We start from the raw sequence: 15,454 nt of genomic DNA on the forward strand, positions 1-15,454 counted from the left end.
GACAGATATGGATCTATTTGCAGCCTTCTACATGTTGATATCCAGTTGTGTCAGCACCATTTGTTGAAGATGCTTTCTTTTTTCCATTGTACAGTTTTGGCTTCTTTGTCAAAAATTATATGTTCATAGGTGTGCGGATTAATATCAGGGTCTTCAATTTGATTCCATTGGTCCACATGCTGGTTTTTATGCCAGTACCAAGCTGTTTTTATTACTGTAGCTCTATAGTAGAGCTTGAAGTCAGGGATCGTGATGCCTCCAGAGGTTGTGTCATTGTACAGGATTCTTTTAGCTATCCTGGGTTTTTTGTTTTTCCATATGAAGTTGAGTATTATTCTTTCCAGGTCTGTGAAGAATTATGTTGGGATTTTGATGGGGATTGCATTGAATCTGTAGATTACTTTTGGTAAGATTGCCATTTTTACTATGTTAGTCCTGCCTATCCATGAGCATGGGAGATCGTTCGATTTTCTGACATCTTCTTCAATTTCTTATTTCAGGGATTTAAAGTTCTTGTCATATAGGTCCTTCACTTGTGTGGTTAGTGTTACCCCAAGGTATTTTATATCATTTGTGGCTATTGTAAAGGGTGATGTATCTCTGATTTCCTTCTCAGCCTGTTTTTCAATTGTATATGGGAGGGCTACTGATTTTTTTGAGTTGATCTTCTATCCTGCTATGTTGCTGAAGATGTTTATAAGCTGTATCAGTTCCTTGGTTGAATCTTTGGGGTCACTTAAGTATACTATCATGTCATCTGCAAATAGGGAAAACTTGACTTCTTCCTTTCCCATTTGTATCCCCTTAATCTCCTTATGTTGTCTTATTGCTCTGGCTAGAACTTCAAGTACTGTACTGAATAAGTTTGGGGAGAGCAGACAGCCTTGCCTCATTCCTGATTTTAGTGGAATCGCTTTGAGTTTCTCTCCCTTTAATTTGATGTTGTCTGTTGACTTGCTGTAAATTGCCTTTATTATGTTTAGGTAGGTTCCCTGTATTCCTGATCGCTCCAAGACCTTTATCATGCAGGGGTGTTGGATTTTGTCAAATGTCTTTTCTGCATCCAGTGAGATGATCATGTGGTTTTTTTCTTTGAGTTTGTTTATATTGTGTATTACATTGATAGACTTTCGTATGTTGAACCACCCTTGCATCCCTGGGATGAATCCTACTTGATCATGGTGGATAATTGTTTTGATGTGTTCATGGAGTCTGTTTGCCAGTATTTTATTGAGTATTTTTGCATCAATGTTCATGAGGGAGATCGGTCTGTAGTTGTCTTTCTTTGTTGTATCCTTGTTTGGTTTAAGAATCAGGGTAATTGTAGCCTCATAGAAGGGGTTTGGTAATGTTCCTTCTGTTTCTATTGTGTGGAACAAGTTAGAGAGTATTGGTATTAACTCTTCTTTGAAGATCTGGTAGAATTCTGCACTGAAACCATCTGTTCCTGGGCTTTTTTTTGGTTGGGAGACTTTTAATGACTGTTTCTATTTCCTTAGGGGTTATTGGACTATTTAAATAGTTTATCTGGTCTTGATTTAACTTAGGTATGCGGTACCTATCCAGAAAATTATCCAATTCTTTTAGATTTTCCAGTTTTGTGGAGTAGAGATTTTTGAAGTATGACTTCTCTGGATTTCCTCACTGTCTGTTGTTATGTCCCCCTTTTCATTTCTGATTTTGTTAATTTGGATGCTCTCTCTCTGTCTTTTGGTTATTTTGGATAAGGGCTTGTCTATCTTGTTGATTTTCTCAAAGAACCAACTCTTTGTTTCATTAATTTTTTGTATTGTTCTCTTTGTTTCTATTTTATTGATTTCAACTCTCAATTTGATAATTTCCTGGTGTCTATTTTTCCTGGGAGACTTTGCTTGTTCTTGTTCTAGAGTTTTCAGGTGTGCTATTAAGTCATAGTGTGAGATTTCTCCAACTTCTTTATGTGAGCATTTAGTGCTATGAATTTCCCTCTTAGCACTGCTTTCATAGTGTCCCATAAGTTTGGGTATGTGGTGTCTTCATTTTTGTTGATCTCTAGGAAGTCTTTAATTTCTTTCTTATTTCTTCCTTAACCCACTGGTGATTCAGTTGAGCATTATTTAGTTTCCATGAGAGTATAGGTTTTCTGTAGTTTTTGTTGTTGTTGAAATCTAACTTTAAACCATGGTGATCTGATAGAACACAGGAGGTTTTTCCAATTGTTTTGTATCTATTGAGATTTGTTTGTGGTCAAGTATGTGGTTGACTTTAGAGAAAGTTCCATGGGGTGCTGAGAAGAAGGTATATTCTTTTTTGTTAGGATGGAATGTTCTGTAGATATTGATTAAGTCCATTTGAGTCATAACATCAGTTAAGTCCTTTATATCTCTGTTAAGGTTCGATTTGGCAGATCTGTCCAGTGGTGAAAGTAGGGTGTTGAAGTCTCCCACTATTAATGTGTGGGGTTTTATGTGTGGTTTAAGCTTTAGTAATGTTGAAACTTCATCTTGGTGGATCTTTCCTGTGATGAGTATGTAATGCCCTTCTTGATCTCTCTTGATTGATTTTAGTTTGAAGGCTATTTTGCTGGGTATTAGGAGGGCTACACCAGCTTGCTTCTTAAGACCATTTGATTGGAAAGTCTTTTCCCAACCTTTTATTCTTAGGTAGTGTCTACATTTGAATTTGAAGTGTGTTTCTTGTATGCAGCAGAAAGATGGGTCCTGCTTTTGTATCCATTATGTAAGGCTGTGTCTTTTTATAGGTGAATTAAGTCCATTGATATTAAGGGATATTAATGACCAGTGATTGTTCATTCCTGTTATTTTTTCGTGGTAGTGTGTATGTACTTCTTTTCTTTAGGTTTTACCACTATGGCATTATCTATTGCCTGTGTTTTGGGGGTGTATCTGACTTCCTTAGATTGGAATTTTCCTTCTAGTGCTTTCTGTAGGGCTGGGTTTGTGAATAAGTATTGTTTAAATCTGGCTTTGTCTTGGAATGTCTTGTTCACTCTGTCTATGATGATTGAAAGTTTTGCTGGGTATATTAGTTTAGGCTGGCATCTGTGGTCTCTTAGTGTCTGCATTACATCTGTCCATTTCCTTCTGGCTTTCAGAGTCCCCATTGAGAAATCGGGTGTTATTCTGATGGGTTTGCCTATATAAGTCACTTGGCTTTTTTCCTTTGCTGCTTTTAATATTCTTTCTTTATTCTGTATATTTCATTGTTTAATTATTATGTGACGAGGGGACTTTTTGGGGGGTCTAGTCTGTTTGGTATTCAATAGGCTTCTTGTATCTTCATAGGCATTTCCTTCTTTAAGTTGGCAAATTTTTCTTCTATGATCTTGTTGAATATATTTTCTGTGCCTTTGAGTTGGTATTCTTCTCCTTCTTCTATCCCTATTATTCATAGGTTTGGTCTTTTCATGGTGTCTCAAATTTCTTGGACATTTTGGGTCATGACTTTTTTGGCTTTAGTGTTTTCTTTGATTGATGAATCTATTTCTCCTACTGTATCTTCAATGCCAGAGATTCTCTCTTCCATCAAACCTAAAAGAAATGGATAACTTTCTGGATAGATACCACATACCACATTCCTAAGTTAAATCAAGACCAGATAAACTATTTAAATAGTCCAATAACCCCTAAGGAAATAGAAACAGTCATTAAAAGTCTCCCAACCAATAAAAGCCCAGGACCAGATGGTTTCAGCACAGAATTCTACCAGATCTTCAAAGAAGAGTTAGTACCAATCCTCTCTAAATTGTTCCACACAATAGAAACAGAAGGAACATTACCAAACTCCTTCTATGAGGCTACAATTACCCTGATTCCTAAACCAAACAAGGATACAACAAAGAAAGAGAGCTACAGTCCGATCTCCCTCATGAACATTGATGCACAAATACTCAATAAAATCCTGGCAAACAGACTCCAAGAACACATCAAAACAATTATCCACCATGATCAAGTAGGCTTCATTCCAGGCATCTCTTGCATTCTGTTGGTTATGCTTGCATCTGAAGTTCCCGTTCGTTTACTCAGATTTTCTATTTCCAGCATTCCCTCTGTTTGTGTCTTCTTCATTTTTTCTATTTCCCTTTTCAGGTCTTGGACTGTTTCCTTCATCTGTTTCATTGCTTTTTCATGATTTTCTTTCAGGGCTTTATTGTTTTCTTCTGCTTTATTTGACCTTTCCTCTAGTTTTTTATTGCATTCTTCCCATTTTTGTTTGCCTTTTCCTCAATTTCATTGTTGATTTCTTCTATATAAGGCTCTAGCCTTTTCATGATGTTATTCACAAGGTTACTTTCTTCTGCTTCTTCCATTTTGTGATGTTCAGTTCTAGCTGTTGGAGGAGGGCTAGGTTCTGGTAATGCTGTATTGCTCTTCATTTTGCTGTGTGTACTTCTGCCTTGACGTCTGCCCATCTCCTTGTGGATTCATTCTTGGTCTTATCAGCGCTCTTGGTCCAGACAGAGCTGACAGATTCAGGAGGCCTCTCTCTGGTCCAAATGGAAGCTCTCTTGTCCAGATGGGAGCTCCGGGGCCGGATGAGAGTGGGGGCTGGTCTCTAAGTCTCAGGAAGTGGCTGGGGTCTCTCTTGTCCAGATGGGAGGTCTGGGCAGGATGGGAGCTGGGGGATGGTCTGTAAGTGTCAGGAAGTGGCTGGGGTCTTTGGCGGATGGGCGTGGGGGCAGGGCATGGAGATTGCAGGGCCTGCCAGGGGTCTTAGAGAAGGGAAACCTTCCTGGTGGGGGTGGGGGGCATCCTGCCTGATGGCCAGAACCTGGGGCCAAGTTGGGCAGTTCTTTCCCGGAATGGCTGGTGCCCAGGCATGGGACTTGGGGCAGTCCTCTCTGGGAATCTTTCGACCATTTTCAATTAACAACTTTAACCAACCATCGTAAACAATTACAATATCTGTAACTCAAATGACCGATATAGTGGCTGTTCTGTTCTCTGACCCCTATATAAGTTTATTGGGGTGCACAATATTTCAACCACAGGCTACAGTTAAGAGATTGCAAGAATCTCAGAAGAGACTTTGAACTTTGAACTTTTAAACATTGTTGGAACTGTGAAATACTATGGAAACTTTTGAAGTTGGACTGAATGCATTGTTTGCATTATGATATGACTACAAGCCTTTGGGGGCCAGGGAGTGGAATGTGGTAATTTGGAATGAAATGGCCCCCAAAAGTAGTGGCAGTGTGTCCCTGTGGAGGTGGGCTTTGAGGTCTCTTATATACTCAAGCCATACCCAGTGTCTCAGTTCCCTTCCTATTGCCTTTGGATCAAGATGTAGAGTTCTCCAGCACCATGACTGCCTACAGGCAACCCTACTCCCAGCCTTCATACTTCCTGCCATGATGATAATGGACAAAATCTCTGAACTGTAAGCTGTTAGTTCAATTAATGTTTTCCTTTATAAGAGTTTCCATGGTCCTGGTGTCTCTCACAGCAATAGAAACCCTAATTAAGATAGGGCCTTTCTGGCATTTAGAGTCTCTGATGAGAAGTTGGGTGTGATTCTAATATGTCTGCCTTTATATGTTACTAGGTCTTATTTATTTGCAGTTTTTAATATTCTTTCTTTATTCTGTATATTTAGTGTTTTGATTATTATATGGCAATGGCACTGTTTTTTTTTTTTCTTGCCCAATCTCTTTGAGGTTCTTAAAAGCTTCTTGTGCCTTTATAGGTACATCCTTCTTTTGGTTGGGAAATTTTTCTTCTATGATTTTGTTGAATATATTTTCTGGGCCTTTGACCTAGGATTCTTCTCTGTCTTCTATTACTATTATTCTTACATTTGGTCTTTTCATAATGTTCCAGATGTCTTGGATGTATATTGTTAGGAATTTTTTAGATACAACATTTTTTTGACTGATGAATGTTTCTTCTATAGTATCTTATATGCCTGAGATTATCTCTTCCATCTCTTGTATTCTGTTGGTGATGTTTGCATCTGTAGTTCCTGTTCACTTACCCAGATTTTCCATTTCCAGGATTCCCTCAGTCTGTGTTTTCTTTATTGTTTCTATTTCCATTTTAAGTTCTTGAACTGTTTCCTTCACATGTTTGTTTGTTCTTTCTTTTCTGTCTTGGCATTTGTTAAGAGATTTATTGATTTATTCCATTTGTTTGTTTGTTTGTTTTTCTTAATTTATTTAAGGATTTTTTTTCGTTTCCTCTTTAAGAACCTCTATCAACTTCATAAAGTTTGTTTTAAAGTCATTTCGCAGTGTTTTGCTGTCCTTTGTTGTAGAGTAATCTTTTTGTACTCTGTGAAGATGTGTCTTCAGCAAAGCTTCTTTTGATTAGTTTAATAAAAAGCTGAATGGCCAGTAACTAGGCAGGAAGAGAGGTTAGGCCAAACTTCTGGGGACAGAGAGAGCTCTGGGAAGAAGGAAGGTGGAGTTGCCAGACAGACAGAAAGGAAGCATCATGGCCATTACACAGTAAAGGTAACTGAGCCCTATAAAAGAATGTAGATTTAAAGATATGGGTTAATTTGTTATAAGATCTAGTTAAAAATAAGCCTAAGCTATTGTACAAGTTTTTATAATTAATAAGAAGTCTCCATATGATTATTTGGGAGGTGGCATGAAGGACAAATAAGACTTGCTACAAATGATGCCCAATGTCCACCAGGCATATCAACATAAGACCTGAGAAAACTTTTAAAAAATTCTAAACATACAAAACTGAGGCAAAATGCAGGTTCCTGTATGTTCAAGCCACTAGTGTACCATGAGCAAAACCATATGTCAGGTTTAAGGTTTTGTTCATGTAGACAGAAAAGGATACATATATGCAATAAAGCGAGTTCAGATGGAAAAAAAAAACCTCTAGACATGTTACAGAATGTTTAACAATGTGTATAGGTTTAAAGGAAAAATGGGTATAGACAGACATAGAAAAAATATTTTAAAAATAATAAAATCTTAGAGAGTAAAATGATAAAGAATTAAACCATATAAGGATGGAAAATACCCTGAGAGTATGGATCCCATATGGTGTCTTGTTAACTTTGATTTTTTTAAATGCTAACTTACAAAAAACAATAGCTGCTGAGAGACATTGGATTATGTAATTTACTAAATTAAACCAACTTATATACTTTAAAAATGTCTTGACTTCAAAATGGAAGTAGACAATCTCTTGCATCGGGGGAGAGGTTATGCTTTTGTTTCCAGAGAAAAACAAAAGGTTGTGGATTCCTTCCAGATTAATAATAATCTGATTTGACCAAGGAAGACCTCCTGAGTGTCTTGGCTACAGACCTGGGAGAGGAAGCCAAAAAAGACTACAGAATAGGTGATGTGTAAGCTGATCCCTTGACATGGGAACAGCTGCGAGATGAGATAAGACATGATAAATCTTGTTGCCTACATTATCCTCATGACATTATTATATGCCATCCTTTCATATAGCATGGATAGAGATTTCTATTAGTTTGACTATACAGTTCAAATGGACATATAAAGTTGACAGATGCCTTTTACTTACTCAAACATAAAACAAAAACTCATCTATAGCTGACTTTTGCACACCATACATTACATACATTTGTTAATGCAGATATGTATGTTACCTTTGAATGTTTATGTGTTTTCAGATTAAGGAGACCAGATATCAATGAAAATGGCTGGCCCAGTTAATCCAGCCTCTCCGACTGCCTTTGTTGCAGTTTCCTCAGAATTATTCCCCCAGAACAACTTCAAGATTACTGGCTGAGATGTTCCGGCCTCAGTGATTACTCCAGCCAGGATTTCAGATAAGCACTGCACTTTCCTATTGCACAGAGACTGGACAACAAATAATACAGCTAACTCTTCCAAGACTTGACTATTATTCCAACTTTGCTAGGGTCCCCTAAGGATGCCAGTGCGCCAACACCACAGGAAGCAGTCTTGAGAACATTAAGCCCACATTCCCAAGTGTTGTGATGAATGGCTTTTAGTCATTCGATGAGTTATAGATGTTTGTCATCATTGAGGGGGGTTGATTACAAGTTGTTAATGGTCATGTAAATAGTCAAGAAAAAAGCTAAACAAAGGAGTTAGATTTAAAGATCTCTTTTTGAAGGAAAAAATATCAGGATTAGTATATATGGATGCCCCAATGTTGCAGAGGAAAATTGGGTGACCATCCAGGCTGTCAGCTGTTTCTGTCCTTACTTTTAGTTTTGGAAGTGGCTTGCACTGAACTTCCCACTTACTAAGGTAGTATTATATCCTTCTGGGGTCTTGATGCAGTTAAACACTAGATAATTATAGTTATACTTTTCCTTAATTATGATAGAAGAAAAATTAGGTACATAGATTTGGACTCATCAAGACTGAATAAATAATACAATATTTTCATGAAATATGCCAAATACAAATGGACTGGAAACTGTAAATGTAACTCTTATGTGATAATTATTTTTATTATTTATAATTTTATTATGTTAGAGTTAAAACCTTTCCTTTTTATTTAGACAAAAAGGAAAATATTGTTAAAAAATGCTTTTTGTACACTGTGAAGATACATCTTTGCCAACGTACCTTCTAAATGGCTTAGTATAGAGCCAAATAGCCAATAGCTGAGAAGGAAAAGAGGTTAGGTGGGATTTCTGGGGACAGAGAGAGCTCTAGGAAGAAGAAATGCAGAGTCATCAGACAGACAGAGAGGAAGCAGCATCAGCATCACAAAATAAAGGTAACTGAGCTATGTAAAAGAATGTTGCTTAAAAGGTATGGGTCAATTTATGTCAGAGGAGCCAGTTAGACACACAGCCAAGCTTTCATAAATAATGTCTGTGTCATTTTTTTTTGTTAACTGGCAGCCAAAAGAAAAATCCACCCAAAGTCCTTAAAAAGAAATTATAAATTGAACCCAGGCCTTCTAGAAGAGCAGTCAACACTCTTAGCCATTCAACCATCCCTGTCACAGTTTCTCAGAAAACTGGGACTCCATCTACCACAATACCCAGCTATACCACTCTTGGGCAAAGGATGATCAATCATACCACAAGAAACTTGCTGAACTATGTTTATAGAAGCTAAATTTGTAATAGTCAGAATCTGGAAACAACCTAGGTGTTCCACAATGCAGGAATGGATAAAAAAAAAATGATGGTACATTTACACAATGGGGTATTACACATCTGTTAAAAACAAGGACACCAGGAAATTTAAAAGTAAATGGATGGAATTAGAAAAAAATCTTCCCAAGAAAGGTATCCTAGACTGTGAAAGACAAGCATGGTATGTACTCACTCAAAAGGATATTAGCAGTAAAATAAAGGATAACTAGGGTATAATAAATAGACCCAGAGAGACAAGGTAACAAAGAAGATTCATGACGGGGGGGGGGGGGGGGGGGAACACTCAGATCTCCCTGAGAAAGGGAAATAGAAGAGATTTCATTAGTAAACTGAGGGTGGGTGGGGATGAGAACATGAGGGATCGGGTTGGGAGGGGGATAGAGGGGAAGAGTATTAAAAGAGTATAATGGAAGTGGAGAATTGTGGGGTCAGGGAGAAACATAGCATAAGGAAATCTTCCAGGAATCTATAAGGATTGTCCCAGCTAAGACTCTTAGCAATACTGTATACATCACCTGAACTGGCTATCTCCTATGACCAGACTGGTGCCTAGCCCAAATTGCCACCAAAAAGGCAGCATCCAGCAACTGCTGGAAATAGATGCAGACTCACAACCAAACATAAGGCATAGTTAGGGGAATCCTGAAGAAAATTGGTAGAAAGGATTGTAGCCAGAGGGATCAAGGATATCATGAGAAAATGCACATGGTTAACCAACCTGGGCTCATAGGCGCTCACAGAAACTAAACCAACAACCAGAGAGCCTGCATGGGATTGACCTAGGCTCTTTGCATATGTAATACAGTTGTATAGCTTGGTCCTCTTGTGAGATTCCTACCAGTGGGAACAGGAGCTGCAATTACTCTTTTACAGGCTTTTGGGATCCTACTCCACATACTAGGTCTCCTTGCCCAGTCTTAAAACATGGGGAGATATTTGGTCTTACTGAAACTTGATATTCCATGTTTTGTTAATGCTCATGAGGTACATGCCCTTTCCTAAACACAAATGGAGGAGGAGTAGAACAGAAGGGGTATAGTACAAATCCTAATTGGACTTATATGAGGGTAAATGCTGAAAAATCAAAGAGACAAAAGAACTAGCCACAGACACTTCTCACCTCACCAACTCCTCAGCCTAAAGGACTGAGCTCCTATCTCCTTCAACCTTATATTCCTTTTCTCTACCCAGCCATATCACTTCCTGTCTCAACCTCCCTAGTGTTGGTATTTAAGGTGTGTCTGCTTCCGAAGTACTGGGAGCAAAGGCATGAGATCCCAAGTTTTAGGATTAAAGTTTTGTGCCACCACTGCCTGGCCTCTATGGCTAACTAGTGGCTGGCTTTGCCCTCTGATCTTCACACAAGCTATTTGTTAGAGTATACACAAAATATCACCACATTTCTGCTTTTTATCTAAAATTAAAAAAGCTATTAATATAAGAAAAATGATATACAATAAGTACAATAGCTATATACAATATATACAGACAATGATTGCATCAATTTAGTCCATTGACACTTGAAAAATTCAGATAAAACATTCCATTATTTATCCTATTTTGGTGAATCTAAGTGTTGTACCTAATTCACTTTCTATCCTAACTTATATTATCAACTGAAAACTATCTGTTGATGACTCTCAAAATTTATGCCACTTTAGTGAGTTTCTATTCTGAATTTGTTACTATAACTATCTAGTCTTAAAGTCCAGAGACCCAAGAAGGAAATAATATTAACTGAGTAAGCAGGAAGAGCAAGCAAGTGATTTCAAAAAATTGTGAGACATGACAGAAACAGCTAGCTGCCTGGAGAGTCAACCAAGCTTCCTCTGTAATTTGGGGCATCCATCTTTGGTCTACCTGCCTAGCATATCTGACACACTGTTCTATGAAGCAGGACTTTCTGAAGGGCTTTCCTACCTTGTCTTGGCAAAGTTCAGCAGTCCTTTCTTTTGTGTCCTACCTGTGCCATTTGGACAGCATACTGCCAGCAGTTGAGGCAAGGCTATCTTCTTGCCCAGTGGATAACTTCTGTCATAAAGAAAGTAAACTCCTTATGGAGTTTCTTGGATGCCCGTCATCTTCTTTGAAGTAGATTGGTACTGGCAGGAGCAGACATTTCTCATTGTCATAAAAAAGAAACTATATTATTAAAACATCATGAATGCCATACTCTGTAGATCTCTGAAGAATTTGAAGACAACCTGCCTATCTAAAATATATCTCTGTTTGAAATATATACCTAACATGACTTGAACACATACCTAACATGACTACAAGTTTGATTGTAATGACTAACTACTAACCTTCATTTCTTTATATCCCAATTAATTTGTAGTAACTTTCAAGGACTATAAATTAGCATTTTATTTTAAAATGAGCTGTATAGGTACAATACCTTGAACAAGATTAGAAATGTATGTACAGTATGTTCTAACAAAATAATCTCAACTTTTTATCAATATACAAAGATGCATATCAATGTAAAATATTTAAAACAAGTAGTTGCTTTTTAAAAGTATATTCAATAATATACCCTTTAATCCTATTATAACTATATCCTCTTTTTCTTTTCAAAACAAGAATGTTGAGTCTAGTCTCCTTTGTTCAGCTTTTTTCCTGACCATTACCAATAACAACTTGTAAACAACCCCCCCTAAACAATGACAAATAACTATAAACCCCTGAAAGACCAAAAACCACACACCATACCGCTTTGCAATGCGGACATTGTGTTCTTAAGTTTACTTCCTGTTGTTTGGGGATGACCACATCTTTAGGGGAACCTGAAAAGAAAAATTTCAGTTAATTGTCAAGTCCTGGGCAAGGTAGCTGTATTATTTGTTCTCTAGTCTCTGCATAATGTGAAAGTGCAAGACTTGTCTCAAGTCCTGGCTAAAATAGTCTGTGAGGCTGAATCATCTCAGCTAGCCACCTTGAAATTGTCCTAAGCAGTTTGTAGTCCAAACCCAATCTTGGGGTGGTGTTTGTCAGCTTAGTGGCATTATCATAGTCCATGTGAAACCATTGTTATGGGAACACATCATCTTTTTGGAGCCCTCAGAGATCGCATTATGTCATTTAGTTGCTCTGGGAAAGACTTTCCCACACTGTGACAGGAAACAACTGAATCAAATTTGACATGGGGACCTGTGAGAGCACCCTCAAGATGATTCCTGATCTAAAAGGGTTACCTTGTCTGTCCCTTGTTGGTCTACATTCATTAGTCCAATATCTGCCTTTGTCATACCTTCTCCATATTCCAGAAGGGAGGGACATTCTGTTAGGATTATTCTTAGAAAAAACATTGTTTCTAGGAATGCCCTGTTTACAATTCCTTTCTTAGTTGACCTTGTTTGATGCAATTGAAACACTTGAAATTTCTATTCTTCTTCAAACCTCTGGAAATCACCTCTCCTATCCAAGCATCATCATGGTTATGAGATTCAATATTGATCGTATCTCAGATTCATTCCTCTAAGGGTACTGAAATTACCTTTAATGGCTTAATTACCCTATTGCATTGTGCACTAGAATCTTCAAAAGTCAGAGATTAAATTATTTGTTTAACTTCTGAATTTGGTTTCATTCTATTTACTGCTGAAGTCAATCTTCATGAGAAATTAGTGAAGGTTTCTTTTGGGTCCTGTATAACTTTAGTAAATGATTGAATTTTCTTTCATACTTCTTCAATTCTGTCCCAAGCATTAAAGGCTGCAATGCAGCGTAAAGCTAGGACATGGTTATCATATAGAGATTGCCTTTCTATGTTAGTATAATCTTCCTCTCCAAGAAGTTGGTCTTTGGAGATTTTGATACCTCTAGCCCTACTTCACTGTTCAATGATCTTAGCCTCATCTTTCCACCAGATCTTCTACTGTAATTGAGTACCAACATCCAACACTGCTGTAACCAAGTCTCTCCAGTCTTGAGGGATAAATCTATCAGAAGTTGACCACAAGTTTACTGTATGCTTTACAAAAGGTGAATGCATACCATATGAGCTTATCACTTCCTTGAATCTCCTCAAATCTAACATTTGCATAGGAGTCCATTCAGCTCTTACACAGTCTGGGGGATATGTATCATTTGGTAGTTCCTGTTGGGTTACAGGATAAATTAAGGTTGGCTGTTTGAAAGTCTTAGGCTGTTTCTCTGTAACCTTATAACACAATGCTGAGATTGGTTCTCCTTTAAATTCCTCTGTCTGGATCTGAATATCTCTATATGTTTTAACAAGTTTTTTTTTAAATCTTTTATCTTGGCAATCATATTAACCCACCTTTTAAATGATCAAACACATAATATTTATAATTGACATTACATAAATCCCATCTGAATTAATTATCCTCTCATCTAATTGCTCCATTTTCAAACCGTGTCTCATGTAATCACACAGAGAACTCTCTCTCCATCATTATAATGTTTCTCATTTTTTAGTGTGGGAAAAAACTATCTTTTAACTAATTTCTCCCTTCAAGAACTCCCAATTTTCTCACTAAATCTGCCGATGATGACGATTCAGATGTGAGGTTGACTGCTTCGGCATAGAACAATAGAAGCTGAAGCAGATTCCACAAGGCAGCTACCTAGTATGATAGCAGCTGGAGGAGGGGGTCCTAGGAGAGTGCACAACCTACCAGGAGTGGAAAATCCAAAGAGTCAGCCTTCTGCATGGGGGAACATGTAAAAGCGGCCTACTCCTTTGGTGTTTTGAGCCCAAATCTTGAGGAGTTTTCTGCAGATAGGCTGCAACTAAAAAATCCCAGACCCACTAAGAGGCTTAGTGAAAAGAAAGGACAACCTTAACCATCAGGATAGTGACTCTGGTTGTGTGTAGCTCCTGCCTGTGCCCATGACTGAGAAGCCACGGGCAAGCTGCTTTTTTGTGAATTTGTGCCCCAAAAGTTGGATACCAGATGTAGCAGGAATCCTAATTGGTCTTAATAAAAATCCAGAGCTGGATATCATGGTAAATGCTGAAAGATTGGAGAGACAAAAGAAAAAGCCATAGTCACCTCTCACCTTACCAGTTCCTCAGCCTAAAGGACTGAGCTCCTATCTCTTCCCACCTTAAATTACTTTTCTCTGCAAAACCATATCACTTCTTTTCTCAACATCCCTGGTGCTGTTATTAAAGGCATGTGTGCCTCTCAAGCACTGGGAGCAAAGGCATGAGATCCCAAGTGCTGGGATTAAAGGTGTGTGCCACCACCGCCTGGCCTCTATGGCTAACTAATGGCTTGCTATGCTCTCTGATCTTCAGGCAACCTTTATTTGTTAGAGCATACACAAAAGACCACCACAGGGGAGCATATGGTAGAGGGACTATGAGGAGAAGAGGGGGGGACAAATAAATGAATAAATAAATTTATTAATCAAAAGAAATTGTGAAAAAGTAGCATTTTAAATTGAGAAAGAAAAATATGTTCAAGAATTCATAGAATGAGAGGATCTAAATAAACACAAGTATGGACATTCTAATACAAGGCTGAACATCTTACATTAGCTCCATTCAGTGTAGAAATAAACAATTAATGCTCATTTGTTAAAGGAAGATTTGTAGCAGTAATTTAAGTAGGACCTAGATTTGCACTAGCAATCTTTTTATGATGGGTTCTATTTTGATGCTGAGGAAACATTGGTCTAAGAAGAAGAAAAATAAGTTTGAAAGTGCAAGAAATTGTTTAAAGATAACAGGACTGCTGGGTGATGGTGCATGTGCCTTTTATCCCAGCACTTGGGAGATAGAGACAGGTGGATCTCTATGAGTTCAAGGCCAGTCTGGTCTACAGAGTGAGTTCCAGTACAGTCAAGGCAGTTACACAGAGAAACTGTGTCTCAATAACCAAAAAACAAAAAAGAGAGAGGAAGAGAGAGAGGTATTAGTGTTCCATTAGATCCTGTCATCTCCTTTATTCAACTTAAAAGACCCACTTGTTCACAATTTCTTTTTTTAATTAATTAATTAATTTAAAAAATTAATTTGTTTATCATCATGTTGGGGAGCATGGAAAAATGCAGGCAGACATGGTGCTGGCTATGTTTTGATCAGAAGGCAGCAGGAAGTTGAGAGAGAGAGAGACAGAGACAGAGACAGAGACACAGAGAGAGAGACACACAGAGAGAGAGGCACAGAGAGAGAGTGAACAAAGTGGTGGGTGAAAGTCTCTCATGTCCTATGGAAAGTCAAAGAAAAACTATTAGCACTCCTGGAAGTCCACAGTTTTACTGGGAAGGATGCTAGGCAAAATAGTTTTTAAAAGAATAAATAATGGGAAATACAGGAGAAATTATTCTCTGCAAACATCATTTGATGGAAAGCAAAAAGTGCATTATTCTAGTGTAGACGACTATACAACAGGAAATTGCTCCA

The sequence above is a fragment of the Peromyscus californicus genome, unplaced genomic scaffold (genome assembly GCF_007827085.1).
Source record: "Peromyscus californicus insignis strain IS unplaced genomic scaffold, ASM782708v3 Scaffold_10__1_contigs__length_136768540, whole genome shotgun sequence".
In the NCBI taxonomy this organism is placed as follows: Eukaryota; Metazoa; Chordata; class Mammalia; order Rodentia; family Cricetidae; genus Peromyscus; species Peromyscus californicus.